Here is a 13,690-nt window from a genome sequence, read left to right on the forward strand (position 1 = left end):
GCCCTGCACTTGTCAGCTTGCAAATGTCACCCCATGAACTTCAGACGCTCTGATTAGGAGTGAATGTGCTTGCATAATAAAAGATTCCTTTTATTTATAGTGAAATATGTTTTCCCTTTTCGGCCTCTGTTAACTTTTCTCCGCACACTCTTGAAATGGGTCTTTCTAATTTAAAATGAACTCCGTAGGGGATTGAAGGATACAGATGAGCCGGAGTTGCCAGCATAATGTGAGAATTTAGTGTGGGACTCGAGTACTTGAAAGTGTCAGCAGCCTTTAAGAATGAATACATAGAAATATTTTTGCAAATATATACAATTAATATATACAATTAAAAAAAAAACGGTGGTTATCTCGTTTTGCAACGAAACTCTTCATATATACATGCGTGTGTGTGTATTTATTTATACAAAGTTATTATACACATATACGATGTAAACAATTTTTTTATTCTGCAATAGATTAATCACGATTAATCGTTATGCAACTGTAGGTTTTAGGCCCGTGCAAGACTCTGCTTTTTTACTTCTTTGTTTTGTTAATACGTATTGGCTTGATTGCTTATTAATTTGTTCTGCAAGATTTTATACTTCTCTTAAAATAGTTGTTAACTTGAAACAGGATTTATGGAAACTTTGACACTGTTTGTACAGTATTTAAGGAGCTCAGATGCTAAACCGCTAAATGTCACCTCTGTTTACAGCATATATTATATATGTTCATCAAATACCTTTGCTTCAAATCCGCTTAATCCAGGCCTCGTGCCATTCAGAAATACCATGTTGTTCTCAGAATCTGCTAAATGCCACGTTGATTTTTTGGCAGAATCCTCTAAACGACATCGACTTTGAGAACCACTGCCCTAATGTGTGGTTCAGTTTCTTTCTTTTTTACATTCTAACTTTAATTATTTGCAAATAAAATAAAGTGATTTTACAATTGTTTACTGTTTTGTCCAAAGAAATTTTTTTTAAAGTAATAATTTTTGCACCAAAAGCTTGCATGCATTACAAGGTTTTGCAACTAAAAATGGTCAAATGTGTTAAATTTCATTGAAATGACAAAAGTGACATTTGTGAAGAAGATAAGGCATTTTAATTACTGACTAATAACCTTTTCATTGCAATTAAAGTAAATTGACTGAACCTAAACATGAGAGCCTGATTAAAAATGCTAATTTACAAGAAAACATGTCAGACGCACGTATAGGGTCTTGTATCTGAACTGCAGTAATTGGTTTCAAGAATTGTGAAATATCACTTATCAGATGTTGCTGTTGTGAAACCCCTTGTAAATATGGAGTAAATAAGTACAGTAGGACTGTTGCTCAAGCACATGCATTGCATACTAATATTATATATGCCTCTGACCTGTTTCTTCCAAACATGGTCAGATGGAGGGAGCTTTGAAAGAAACACAAAAGAGTTCAGTCTTGAGGAACTTATCTGCACAGTGCTGCACAGGTAAAATCCCATTATAATAGATTATTAATCCTTACTTGCTGGAAGAATGCTTTCTCTCTCTTTCTCTCTCTCTCTCTCTCTCTCTCTCTCTCTCTCTCTCTCTCTCTCTCTCTCTCTCTCTCTCTCTCTCTCTCTCTCTGTCTCTCTCTCTCTTCTTTTCTCTCTCTCTCTCTCTCTTCTTTTCTCTCTCTCTCTCTCTTCTTTTCTCTCTCTCTCTCTCTCTCTCTCTCTCTCTCTCTCTCTCTCTCTCCTTTTCTCTCTTTTTTTCTTTCTCTGTCTTAAACAACATCTTTCTGTCTGTCTTTCAGTCTTTGTTGTATCTCCAAGTGAGTAAGTCTGGTTTACAATAGGATTAGAAACACCATCCAGAGCAGAATCCGTAAGGCAGAATTGTTATCATTGCTACTGGTTTGTTAATTGGCAGATATATCACATAGACAGCATAAGTTAGAAACAAGATTGCCTATGTCTTAATGAAAGATGCTTCTGTTGCTTAGATTTAAGTCTGAGTCTAACAATGCGAGACTAGAACCCGACTGGTATGGGTTTTTTGGGGGGGGGGCGATACAGATATAAGGCAGTAAAAAAGGTAGATATCAATATATTGCCCGATTACCGGTTTCACGATTAACCACGATAAAATGTCCTCACGGTTAGTATTATCGTTTAAAATTTTCTTGTCATTACAACCGTGTTTTATTACCGTGATTTGAAGACTCGCTGTAAATGCTGTCCAGCCAGAATCAGTTTGACACAGGCGCACACATGCAAATGGTTTTTTGCACAAGGCGGCATTTAAGGGATAATGTATTGTATTCATTCACGGTAAAATTATTAGACAGATTTATTTATTTATTTACCACAGAAATAATTTCAGGAATATGAAATATTAAATTGTGATTTTCAAAAATAAAACTTGTTCAAATGTTTTCAGTTTCAGTTCTCTTTGAACATTTCCATCTCATTTTAACAAAACCATGATAATATTGATAAACGTGATTGACTTTGGTCACTTTAATCATGATATGAAATTTTCATGCCGTCCCATCCCTAAGGACAGTACACATATGCTACAGTTTATACCACGGGCCTGTTGAATGCTTAATTCTGATTGGTTGAGATGTTCCACGTGTGTTGATTATTTTTCTGTAAAATGCACACCTAACCTAGCAAGTACAAGTACTTACACCATTTACAAGCATTTTATTATGTTCTTTTAACAAAAACTAACAAAAACTACCATATCATCGGCATATCTGCTGCATATACGCCGATACAGATATATCTGCAACAGGCCCATATTGCCCAATAAAATTGACCAATTTATAAATCAGTCGGGCTTTACGTGAGATATCATTCCTCATCTTCAGCACAGACATAACATCTTCATCTTTAAATTGACAGATCTTGACTCTAATTGTGATCATGAGCTTTTCCTCTTATGATTGCATTAATTTATATAATATATATATATATATATATATATATATATATATATATATATATATATATATATATATATATATATATATATATATATATATATATATATATATATATATATATATATATATATATATATATATATAAGAGGAAGAGCTCATATATTTTCCATCTATATATATATATATATAATTTTTTTTATGAATTTTCATTCTTCAAAAACAGCAGGCAAGATTTTGTACATTAATTTTGTATATACTTCTTTCTGTCTTTTTTAAACATGTAATGTACATAAAACCGATCTGAAATGAGTTTTGCATGCATAAATATGTGTGTTACATGTATGAATGATTCATATGAAGCCAGTCGCATTGTATTATTAATGTACATTGTTGGTTGGCTTGTTGGCTGATGATTGACGTTTGGCATGCAGGATTGTGATGTGGTGGTGAACAGCACTAAAGCTCATGGGGTTAAGTGTCAAAGTCCTAAAGCCTCCCGATCCCTGTTGTTCCTTCCCCATGCTGTATGTCTTATTCTTCAGCCCATTTGGACATCTTGTATTGTTTAACCAAGACAATCAAACACAACTCTTTAAGTGAAAGTAACATTGTGTTACTCTAAAATTGTGTTACCACCTGCTACCTCCTAGGAAAAATGCTGGTTGGTTATCCATAATGTATTTTTAAACAATCTGCAAACTGACATTGGAATGTATTCGATTAAGCCTTTGTGAAAACCCAGCTAAAGTCATTTTTTGTGATATGGATTTCTGCAAAAAAAAATTATCCTACATAATTTAAAGAACATTCTGTGAAAATATAAAATATAACCAACATAAAAGGGAGGTCTGCACTCCACAGACCATTATACCCTGATATCTTTAATATTGACCAAGTAAGACCAAAGATAGAAATCAAGATTTGAGAATTTGATTATGAATTTTACAAATAGGATCACAATTAAAGTTTTTATGTCTACCTGAATCATCCTAAATCTTATTTTCACACATTGTCAGTGCCATTTAGTGTCTTTCTCTCATTTGGTGTAAGAACTACTGGAGGAGGGCAGGTGATATTGATGTAGACCTGAACAGCAGGGACTTAATTTGTTGAGCTTTCAGCTGCATCAGTAATGATCTTTGTCTCCCTTTATTTTTTCTCTGTCCAGGTCTCTACCTTTGCTGATTGACTGCTCTCAGTAAGGTAAGCTATGTAGGCTAGACCTCAGAATTTTTTATAAAAGTTATATAAAACCACAGATGTAATTGAGAGACATTGTCATTTAATGGAGGAATGCCTTGAGAATGGGTTTTGTCATCCTTACACAAAGCAGTTTGTCTCCATTAAAAATTTGAGATTGAAAAATGTGGATACAAGAGACACACACACTCACACACAATGAGATTTTCAAGTAATGTGGAGGGGGAGCAGCCATGTATATTCAGAAGTGTGATGTTTTGTATGAAGTATCCTTTGATATGTTCTTTCTATTGCAATGTAATCTCTGAGTTTTCCAGGCGGAATAAAAATTTTCATACTGTCAGTGTTTGATGCTTTGGGGTTATTTTCTCTCTTCAAACAAAGTCTCTGTAGTTTGAGGTTGTGTGGCATTACAGATTCAGGCAAGATTGTTTTTTACATTTTGCTGAAATGTTGTGATGACCAAATTTGCTTTGTCTGCTCCCCTTTTCTCCACCCCTACCTTTCTAATGGGTCCGCTCACCTCACTTTGGCTTGAGTAGCTTTTCCATCAAGTTTAGTAACACTTAGGAGTGGGAGGGATTATAGGTGTGTTGTTATATTTGCGCTGCCTACTGCTGTGACATCATACAAGTGAGAGCGTTGATGTACATTCCCATACATTTATGTATTTCTCAGTCCGCCACAAGATTAAAACTGACCACCTCAAATAGATGTTTGCACATCGTGTTTATAACTACCTCTGTCTCACATGACAATTTCTGTATAAACACCCGTGGAGTCAGTCGACGCGCTCCGCTGAGCCTTATTTAAGTTGCATTTAAGCATGAATGCGGACGTACGCGTCGCAAATGTGCCGCCACAAACTGCAAGTCTGGAAAAAAATGGTATTGTGTTCTCAACCGGTGGATGTTTTTGATCGCTAAAAGGGAGTTTGGGAACTTATAGCAAAGCACAGAAGACAACACGTTTACTCAAGACAGCGCAAGCTAGCACTAAAGGTAAAGCTAATCTTTTACATTATAGCGATGATGCTGGTAGTGACGATTCTCTCAGAACAATCAGTGATCTACAGTGTTTTTGCATCACGTTTTGGTATCAGCTCGGGTCGCTTGGAACCCCGACAGAGGTGGTACTAAAAAAAGTATCAGGGACTACGTACTGCACCCAGTGGCAAAGCCCCCAATAGTAGGTGACCCGCTCCAAACCAAACCATGGGGTACTATGCAATGGAAAAGCATTATAACACCTCTCTCAACATGCTGGCTATGGCTACACATTTCTTTTGCTACGGTAATGCTTGGTATCCACACTTCAGAGTTTTTCAACTTAAAAAGTGGAGACTTTTGGAATTGCTGCAGACCCTTCAGGGTTACCCCCCCCCCATGAAAACTTCCTAAGGCGAGAGAGAGAGAGAGAGAGAGGTTAACAGGGTTGCCATGTAAAGAAAGCAGCGATATGCGCTCATAAACAGCGCTTTATCAGGCATTATATTGAGATTAGACGAAAAGAAAATGCCATTGAGACTTTTATCAAGGCAGTTCACTTCAAAGGCGCATTTATATAACAGCTTTGTGTCCGTGATACTGATCGGCAGAAAATTTTACACGAATCAGGTTCAGATTTATGGTCAATTTTCAAGACTGGATTGCAGTATTCCCTCTGCATTATGGAAAATTATACTGTTTTAAATTATAAACAGAAGACACCTATATCTGCAAAGAGGGATGTTTAACGTATTTCCTCCTTTTGCAACCACTCTTCGTCCATGTTTCTCGCAAACTGGATATCCATCTTCAAGGACAACCCCGCGTTCGTTTATATATCCGTTTATACGTTATAAGTATTCCCATGCTGCAGATTTGAACTTTTTTTCGATGAGGGATAGAGGTTAGAATTCTCTGTATGATAATCATATATTAATATCATGATAAACGGCCATACCAGTATACTGTTACAACCCTAATGTAAACGAAGGAGTAGCTGCCCACATTCACTTCCTGATTGGGTCTTCTGGGCCTCTCCTGACTTGACAAGTTCCTATCATGGCACCACATTAAAACAAAAGCACACTGGTGTAAATGTAGCCTATGTCAGCATTCATCCGCTGACATTTTTTCAAATCTGTTTGCTTGTCTTTCTGTCAGTAAGAGACAGAATGATCGATTTTTCCCAATTCATCTGGAGGTCTTCCAGCTACCTTTCTTCAGCTTGTTCACATTATATTTACTATTATGCATCTTGTCGTTGTCTTTATCAAAAGTGGTCTACAGTGCATTTGGGGTGTATATTTTATCACTCGACCCATAACCCTGACCCAAGCACTAGGTACTGCCAGTTTAATTATCATATGTTTGTTAGAATTTATTGTATTACTAAAAAATATCTTGCAGTCTCACTCTTGTGCGTTTTCTCTGCAGTAGCTTCTGTTTTTCTAATGTAACATTGTTATTTATAGTAGGTTCAGACACGGCTGTCTAATGCCCCCTCGCCAGCCTACGTGAGCATCTGTAGAGAGTTTTCTGTGAGGAGCATCTAAATATGAAACGCGCTTCCAGGAAAAACAACATCAGGACCGATGATTAATGCGATTTACACAGGCGGCAACCAAGCAGACCTGTAGGTTTACCCTCCTTTTCGCTAACAGTGGGACGGTATTTGTGTTTAACCTCCTCTTACAGATGGGAAACGCGTGTGAGCGCAGGCTGAAGACTGTCTGGTAATTGCGTGGCTGCAACTGGATGTCTGTAACACAAGCTGTGGTGCATTAAATGTAGTTTGATCCTCATGCTCAATCACAGACTGAAGGGTGACCTCCAGCACGGGGCCATGCTGTCTCTGTTTACCCAAGTCAGAGTCTCACTTCTTTCCCTTCCGACACATCACCATGGTGAACCGTTAATCAACATGCTTTTTCTTTGTTGCACTGGCTCAGACATTCGACAATACAGACCTTTCGTCTTGCGTGTCTCGCACTTGTGTACTATTGTCTCCATATGGCATCGTGCTAATAAGCAGATCTCATAGATGGGCTCGGTGCCCAATTGGCTTATCCGTCCTAGAATGCTAATGGCTTAACTGGATTAGCCCATTCCCCACGCGGGCTCTGATCGGAGCTCATAACGCTGATCAAGTCTATTGATCCGATTGATTAAAGGCCCATTTAGAGCACTGAAGTGTTTCAGTGCTGATGTGGCTTTGCTGTCCCACCCCCTAATGTGTCCAGAGGGGATACCAACACATGGTGCCACTCTGTAAAGATAGGCCACCTGAGGATACAAGCCTCTGTGTTAACGCTATGTAATGGGATAAATAAGAGGGAAAAAAACTGAAGGTTGTAAAAATAGGGTGCAAGAGCTGGTTTGAGACAGATGGAGTGAAAACCTGATACGCAGCCTCCGGTAATTGACAAGCATTTCCTGTCATCAGTATTGGTCTCTCGTCGTCCCAAACCAACACAAGGCCCTGATCCTAATCAGCTTTGTCTGTGTGTGATAATCTGCATACACAATCAGTTCTGCATTGACCCAGCAATCTCTCATTCAAGATCCGCTTCAAATATATAAATACGCTAATCAGTGTGTCTTGTTGAAGACAGCTGTTTGTATCGGTGTAGGCCTCATCATCATTTGGTACACTGCCGTTGTTACTTTTTCAGTTTGGTGTTGATAAAAGTTTACTTAAAAGTTTCTTTCAGCACAAGACCTTGTTGCTTTCTCTGCTCACTTTGCTAATGAAGTGCAATTTTCGAAGCTGGGATTGCATCCAAATAAGAATGTTTTCCCTACTGTGTTGTTTTTCTTCTTTGTCCCCAATCTCCCCCCTTTCTGAAATATGAGACATCCTGCATCAAAACCTCTCCAGAATGGAGTTCTCGGTGAGACACTAGCCAAAATCATTTTCCTGCCTGCTCTGATTGATTAATTGATGATGTTAAATGGCTTCGTTGGTAATGGCTTTTCTGTACGGCGTCCAAAGTAAGAGCCCATGCTAAAGCACAGTCCATCACGATCCCTTATGGCCCGAGCAGCTCCGTCTTTCTGTTCGGTGTGATTATTAATGCCCTGTGTTGCATCACAGGGGCTATGCCAGAGTTGACATCACTCAACCATGCCCTAATGGAGCAGGTTGGCTTTGTTTGTTTTTTTTCAGCACAGGTCACGGCACCGTGCCGTTTTGACAAGTTGGACAACTGCCTGCATGTAGCCTTGGAAAGAAAGGCCAGTGTTGGGCACATCCTAATGAATTCCTCCAGTGGTTTGGTTTACGGGTCCCGTTGTGTTTAAGCAGGTGTTGTCCATTGCATTGATCGCTTTTTAAGGGTGTGTTATGACTGGCTCTGTTCTTGTGTGTTTTGGAGGAAAGGGAGCTGGGTTAGATCACACTAGGTTCTCACACAAGTGACATCCTTTAGCTTGTCAGGGCAGTAGCCACGTATTTTTAGATTTGTCATGTTGGTAATCTTTATTGTGTAGTAATGCAAGTAGTGCTTGCCAAATGTTCCACATCCATGCACCAAAAAAACAATGCAAAGCAACACCCCGCAAAAAAATATTGGGTTGGTTACTTGGTTTATAGGGTGTGACGATGCATTGCGTTTCCGCAAGGGTCCGATTCTGTGTTTCATGCACAGCTATTTGATCAGTAGAAAGTCTTTATCATCCTAAAATCAATATAAGTTTGAGTCGTTTATAACATGCATCAAAAAAGCAACACTCGTCAAACACAATCATTTAAAATATTATTTTTATCATGAAAATACCAGAAACAATTTGAAGAACCATGATGTAAATATGCTTGCAGACATTTCCTGAAATAGCATTTGTTATGGTACTTCTTCTGCGGCACAAATGGTGTTTCTGCATGAGAGCTGCCTTTGGTTTTTGGATGTGGCGGCATTTCACCGTAATTCATTAAAATTCATCTATTGAGAAAACGTGCATTTGCACGATTAATCGTCCCAGGCCTATTGTTTTAATCCATGGTTGGTCAAATATAAACCCAACAGTTGGGTCCTGAATAAACCAGGGGGGCAGGGTTAATATTTTATTGAAGCTTCCCACGGGTGCCGCCATTGATTAGCGGACCCTCACCTGCTGTTAGCATTCCATTGACTCCCATTCATTTTGGCATCACTTTGGCAGTGAATAACTTTACACCTGAGGCGTTTAAAGACTCCATTTGTCCATTCATTATTTCTAAAGAAACACGAAAATGTATAAAAGGCTCCATTACCATGTATCTTATGTTATGGCCCAGTAGAAGCAGGTTTTGTAAAAATTGTAAATGAATAGTAAAGTCACAACCTGCGACTCTGTGTCGCACAGTAGAGAAATTACCGTATGGACAGGAGGAGAAGCTCGTAGGCAATCTTTTACTGTCTTTGAGGCAATTGGGTGGACATGGAGGCATAAAGTCAAGGGAGATTATTAATCAGAGTACTTACCAAATTTGCTCCTGTTCACGCTCGCCGTCTCTGCAAGAATTGGTGGGTGATTCAGATTTCTCTTGGCATGGCTATTGCAAGACTTACAATTGTCAGACAGGTTGCTCAGTTTGAGTCTGCACAGTACGCTCGACCCCCAGGAAGTGCTTGCTTCTATTGACTTCGCTTCTCTCTGTTGAATCCAATGGGGTCGCTGTGTCCATTACTTTTACTGTCTATGGAATAAACCTATGTTGGGTTATTTAGTCTAAATGCTGGGATTATGTTATGTATAGTGAAACAGTTGTATTTGTCCAAATTAAACCCAACTATACTGCCCTACAAAGGCTAAGTGCAGTAATTAAGCGAACACTAAGTGCAGTAATTACACCAGGTGGTCAAACATGTTACACACGTTTCTCTGGAGTGGGACAAAATTGAACCAGGAGACTTTGTCACAAGACACAACAGATCTCACAAAGCCCATTTCAACCCTTAACTCAATTTTGACCAAATGCGTAGTTACTGCGCTTTGGCTTTGTAGGGCAGTATAGGTTGAAACTGCCCAACATTTTTTGCAGGGTGTTGCTTTTGCAGTGTTTTTCGGGTACATGGATGTGAAACATTTAGCAAGCAACCATCTTGAAACCCTTAAAATTGTACAGACAGACTTTCCTCAATAAATATAAAGATGGTTCTCCAAGACAGCATCCCAGTATTTTCTATCATTTTCCAGGATTCTGTATTAATTTGACAGCTTTGGGCGACACTTCTTGCAGATGTTTAAAAAAATTCGTTGAACGCTCGATCTGTTCTCTCTTTCTCTCTGATTAAAATAGACCCCCGAAGCCATAACTTTCGACAGACTCCATCACACCTCTTTGGCTCTCCCATAAGTCATGCGCTCGCACACACTGGTTTCTTACCCCACGCGCGCCTGTGATCCTTCTGTAATGAGTGTGTGACCCAGCCCACGGAGGTTCTGTCTCATTAGCTTTGTGCTAATGGAGACCTTCAGGTTTACCACCCGGACCTGCAGCATGCCAACCCGTTATGATAGCAACTGCCTGAACCCAAACCTCATCACTATTCAATTTCACCGCAGTCGTCATTACTTGTAACTGTGCATGAGGGGATACATTCTACTCGGCTTGAGAATTAAGATCAGGAATGGGGCAGAAAAACCGGAACGGAAAGTAAAGTGTATAAACCAAGGCCTTTGAAATTGGTGCAGTGCAGATGGCCTTGTCTGTGAAGCAACTGTCATCTCTCTCTCACATACAAACACACACACACACACACACACACACACACACTGAGATTGAGGCTGGACATTTGTCAGTGTCGCCCACTGGCCAGCTTTTCCTCAGCTATCACCACGGAGACAGGAAGAGGCCATTGGCAAACCCTAGACATGGGGTGTGAGCTGAATCTGTCTCAGTCACTTTGTGTGTATACGTGCATACTGGTGTTTGTCTGCGTGGGAGATGGTGTTTGTTGCATGCATCAGACACAAGGAAAGGCCACATCATCAACTCCACTTTCACATTCTATTTATCTCTGTCGGCTTATATGTTAAAGGTAGGAAAATCAGGGGGCGAGGAGTGTTCGATGTGGAGCTGATTGCATGCTGCTGAAAAGCTGAGATGGCTTGTTTCCAGGTGCTCGGAGCGAGAAGGCTGACTGTGAACTGTGCAAGTCTGGGAAAGAAAACCTCAAACAACTTCAGCCAGTCACTTCATCACTGCATCGGCTTTACACTTACAACATGACTTTACAAGGTTTCATCAGTGCACCAGCTGCTCTCCGCTACACCTTTTAAACAGGAAGTCGAAGCCAACTAAAGTTTACAGAACACAACTTTTCCTTATTCCTTAGCTTTATTTCATTCCTAAAGGGAAAGGTTGTACTAAATAAAATGTTCTGTTAGCGTTTACGTACAGTATGGGTGCACTCCGTGGACCATACTTGCCACCATTAAATTAGTTTATTTTGCAATAGTATAGTTTTCTTATATAATTATTCCTCAGTCTGTTTATAAGAATACAACGAGAGAATACAGGGAATTTGTATGCAGTATTAAAAAACAGATTGTAAGCATAAGTATTTAGTGAGTTCCCCTTACACTTGAGCAATAGCAGGAACCTGCTCTCTTAAACCTAAATAAAATGATTTTTACTCATAAAAGTTCAAGTGCTGTCGGAGCCGATGGTGTAGTGGGCAGCGCTTCGGCATTTGGTGCTTTCGCACTTTCGGCGACTCGAGTTCGATTCCCGGCTCATGGTCATTTGCCGATCCCATACCCCTCTCTCCTTCCTGTACTTTCCTGTCCGCCCCTAACCTAACTGTTTAAAAAAGGCAAAAACTGACCAAAAAAAAAAAACTGTTCAAGTGCATAGTGCCAAGAGTGGTCACACTAAATATCGACACTAAATAAGAAGCCATTTTGTTCCGAAAATGTGTGTGTTTTTTACATTTTGTGTAAATTAAGAGTTTGGTTCCAAAATGTGATAAACGCCATAAAAAATAAATAAATAAATAGTTACCACCAAAATCAGTATTGTATCCGGTCTGTATTAAAAAGTAAATTCATTTTACGCAAAATCCGATATCCGCGGTGTTATTCTGTCATCTTTTCTCTCTTTTTTCCCAAAACGCGATAAACGTCACTCCTCCTTCTCTGCAGAATGCAATAAATCCGCTCAACAAATCACAGCACACCATTCCACACATTGTAAACAATGGTGGTTGTCTGTGGTGGGGAAGAAACGTAAGCCACTTGAGCGACGGAAAAATACCGGCTGTTCCTTGTTCTCACATGACAGCATGAAGTTTCTCATGCTAACACATTGACCCCAGGTGATCTTATGAAAAACTTTCCATTATTTTACTCGAAGTCAACGAAAATCGAGCAGGACCAAAACATTTTACATTAGAAAAAGTTCAGCGACGACGTCCAAGGATGACAGTGTTTTTAATATGACAAAGTAAGTGTTTTGATTAATGCCATTAATGTTTGTTTTTTTTATCAGTGTATACTACTAGTCAACTAAATGAGTATAACATGGCAAAGATGAATGCACATTTATATATTGATTCAATAGATTTATAGCAACTTATAAAATAACCTAAAGATGCTATGTAAAAGTTTTTAACAGAAAATTGTGGTTTTCATCTTGTCACTTTCTTGGTATAGAAAACATGTTTTACCTAAATTAGTCAAAATGGATTTATTGCGTTTGTGAACCAAATGCTTCAAATATTTTCTGTTTGTATGTTAAGAAAGACAGTGAACAATAAATATGGATGGTCAATAAAACTTTGCAAACTAGCACAATACTGTACATAAATGCATGCTACGTCTTGCTGACTGTATGTGTCATCATGCGTTATAAGTTATATAACTTATCACTAATAATCACTTACTGATTTTATTCATGCCACAAATGGAAGGAATGTGTGAAGGTGCGTGCAGCTTGTCTCCGATTAGACGGCGAAACCACAGGCACACAATCACGATGGGAAATGCTGAGTCATTTATAAAGCAGCCAACCGTCGTCTGTGTTTTCACCCTCCAGCAGAGTAACCCGATCTGATCCTGATGACACAGAGATGTTATTTTGAAGCCATTGCAATGGGAAGCCGCGTTTTTCCATTGGCTTAGCTTAACGGCAGCACAACTTCATCTTTACAACAACACTTTACACCAGCGGTAAAGCTTTACCTCATCCTGTCACTCCAACAGCTGCTGGAAGTGGTGGTAATCGAACACCCCCGGCTCCTGCTCCTCCACGTCAATCTCAGAACGCAGTACTTTGCTTGCATTGATCTTACACCACTTCATTTGATCAGATTGTTGCTCATTAACCAAATGTCTGTTGTTCTCTACGTACCCAAGACCTATCAAACCGATCAACATGTCTTATGACAGATGCGGCGGGAGGCCTGAAATGCTCTGGCTGTGCACAAAGATGTCTTTCAAAGCCGAGCCTGTGCAGGATTCTTAGCAGATGGTCGCTCTGACTTCAGAGCAGTCTAAAGTTTAAAAGATGCTCGTGCAATTTTTCCCTTGACTTTCCTCACTCTCTCGATTTGTGTGAACAACATATGTGGAAAGCCGGAGAGGAACGGAGCGGATACGCAAGGTTGAGCGATCG

General features: G+C 39.4%; 1 protein-coding gene across 4 annotated transcripts in view; it reads left to right on the plus strand.

Annotated features, from left to right (window-relative positions):
• Positions 1-13,690, plus strand: part of ndst2a (N-deacetylase/N-sulfotransferase (heparan glucosaminyl) 2a) — a 154,708-nt gene that overhangs the window by 56,249 nt on the left and 84,769 nt on the right. For 3 of the 4 annotated variants that reach the window (XM_055169368.2, XM_055169371.2, XM_055169370.2), the window contains one exon: positions 4,077-4,111. The exons of the other annotated variant lie outside the window; for it this stretch is intronic. The gene's annotated coding sequence lies outside the window, so the exon portion shown is untranslated. The remainder of the gene's footprint in view (positions 1-4,076; positions 4,112-13,690) is intronic. 4 annotated transcript variants of the gene reach the window in all.

Source organism: Misgurnus anguillicaudatus, chromosome 11 (genome assembly GCF_027580225.2).
Source record: "Misgurnus anguillicaudatus chromosome 11, ASM2758022v2, whole genome shotgun sequence".
In the NCBI taxonomy this organism is placed as follows: Eukaryota; Metazoa; Chordata; class Actinopteri; order Cypriniformes; family Cobitidae; genus Misgurnus; species Misgurnus anguillicaudatus.